Source organism: Rhopalosiphum padi, chromosome 4, assembly GCF_020882245.1.
Source record: "Rhopalosiphum padi isolate XX-2018 chromosome 4, ASM2088224v1, whole genome shotgun sequence".
Lineage (NCBI taxonomy): Eukaryota > Metazoa > Arthropoda > Insecta > Hemiptera > Aphididae > Rhopalosiphum > Rhopalosiphum padi.
The window spans coordinates 36,071,927-36,074,600 of NC_083600.1; the positions used below are offsets into that span (position 1 = coordinate 36,071,927).

General features: G+C 33.8%; 1 long non-coding RNA gene across 1 annotated transcript; it reads left to right on the forward strand.

Moving 5' to 3' along the window:
* Positions 1 to 815: 815 nt before the first annotated feature.
* Positions 816 to 2,255, forward strand: LOC132929923 (uncharacterized). Its single transcript, XR_009662178.1, has 2 exons — positions 816 to 1,112; positions 1,990 to 2,255. It is a non-coding gene; the product is annotated as an uncharacterized LOC132929923 (long non-coding RNA).
* The last annotated feature ends 419 nt before the right edge of the window (positions 2,256 to 2,674 follow it).

Below are 2,674 nucleotides of genomic sequence, written 5' to 3' on the forward strand. Positions count from 1 at the left end.
ACCCATGGTTTAAGATATAAGTATGGCGTAAAAGTTTAGCTACCAAGAACAACAAAAATAATATAATTATATCATGCAATTTATTGAATAAAAATAAAAACAGTATTGTACATCGACAAATGGGTTTCGAATCAAACGTATATTATAAACGTGTACATTAAAGCAATAACAATAGAATAAATATCACGTACATAGGTCGGCGTCCGTGATCCTATGTGCAAAAATAAAAAGAACGAAGAAAAACGTCAGTCAGGGGGACTGTCGTCGGTGGTCGTACTCGTTACCGCGATCGCAATTCCTACGAACGCAAACGGCGAAAAAATCGTATATACGCACGGTTTTCAAAAGTCGCAACCTAGGTACGCGAATACGAAAAGAACGTGTTGGAAAAAACTCTGGAAAAGTCTTAAAATCCCGTGAAAAGTTTGTACATAATAAATAATTGTTTAATATTTTAACTTTTAATTTTTTGTCCGAGAGGTTGGATTTTTCCTTTCGGTGTGCGGGAGATGCACGGATAAGGTTCTAGATACTTCTTTTCCTTTTTATTATTATCATTTTTATTATTCTTATTCCTAATCTTATTATTATTATTATTAATATTATTAATATTACTGTTTTTATTATTATTATAATTATTTTATCCTTAAAACAACTTTTATCTATATTGTGCGATTATCGGCTATTGCACTATTAGGGTTTCGACGGTTTCTTGTTATCTGCCACAGAACACCGGACCGGTCCTGTGTTATCGCTAATGAACCAGGTATAAAAGGCCCTGTAAAACGACCAGCATTGACATTCACTGTCTTTCCTCCGTCGTAGCAAGACCCACCCGGGCAGACTTGCGCGATTAAGGAAGGCATCTGATGTTTATGTTTTTTTGATTTTTAGCATATTATGTTGCCTCCACATTATATCACTTTTAATTATTAAATAGTGATTTTATTCATACCTATTCGTAGCTCTAACATTTCCTTAGCTCAAGCTCTGGTATGCACAAACAAAATTCGACCTTGGCTTTATTTCGTGGCTTATATAAGTCTGGCACAGTTTGGGCGCAAGACTGCCAGTGTTTGGTGAGTTGCGGTTGCGGGAACACTGATCGTCACGTATGTATTAAATATTTGTGTATTTTATTTTTTTTATATATTCCCTCATTACGCGATAAACGGTCATTTGTAGAAATACATTATTCGTGAGTGTTCAAGTAAGTTTCCCAAACAGAGCGTATATTCGTAAAAACCCCGTTTCCCTGTGCGTTAACGACATTGTCGGCACGCGCAGAGCTACGGCAGGTTACGTTCCGCAGTAATGACGATTCGCGCGTACGTCGGATCTAGTGAGCAGATGGCACAGTTCCAGTGACTCGTCAGAGTTCCGCGTTACGGGTGTATCGCTCTCGTTTGAGCTGCCCGTCTCGTGTGCCACTGTAATGATCTGACAACGCGTGCGATTCGATTCTGATCCGATTATTCGGTGGCTGCGATGTCGTTGAATGACATACGAATCTGTTCGAAACATTGTACACATTACGAAAACGTTAATTTTTTTTTTAGTGTTTGTAAAATTTTAACGTATAATAATTGTCTATTATACAAGACCTTTTTTAGTAATACATATATCCAGGTTCATTTAGTTAAGTTTATTATTTATAAACAGCTAGTTATGGATATTTTTTTTTTATTGATTTCCTATAAAAAATGAGCAATTAACTCATCTGTGGCCAATCAATATTAAAAGCGAATTAGTGTAAAATTTGTTGAAAAAACACTTATAAATTTGACATCTTCTTTTTTTTATATATTATTTTAATAAAAGCGAAAAATAGTTACGTTCACAATATCTAGGATCGCAGCGGTCGCATAGAAAAAAAGTCTAGGTGTGATCGCCGCAGCCTAACGATTGATTATATTAATTATACCCATTATTATTAACCAATTTTAAAAAAATTTAAATGCACTACATCATCAAATGTTGCGTTTTCAGCGTTCCGTTTCAGATAAATAGAAGGGGTACGCTAAAAAAAAAATGAAAAAGAACATCCCCCCACGTCCACCCATAATTCAAACACTGGTGAACGTTTTCGTGGGTCCAGTGCTACTGACATCTGTATTCCTAGATTTATCATTCAGTTGTAAGCTCACACGTAATGTGTATAAATAAACAAATTTATACACATTTCAAAATGTATAATGAAAAAAAAAATGTCTTTTTGAGGATAGAATAAAATGTCGATTAAACATTATAATAAATATTATATTATCATTAATATGTTGCTCTGCGCATAAATGTAGTCAAATTGTCTGTACAATGCGCCGGACAAGACGATTAATGTGATACACATAATGTATTACTATTATACTTATATTTATTTGATCATTTTAGATTCAAATACAAGTGTTCAACAAACAATATCAATTATTTATTAATTATTCATTACCATGGACACCTGTTGGTGGTTTTAAAAAAAAACTAATTATATGTATTTTTAAGAGAGTAAAAATGTGTTAGACTTGAAACATATTGGCAATAGCGGAAGAAAATTCTTTAGTGCCCCTGGGAATCTTGAAAAAGCGCTTTTTACCAATTAAGAAAATTGTCAAATGTACGTAATGTACGCGTTAATAACAATAACTAATGAAACACTGATGTCCAAGTTAGGCATTTTCAT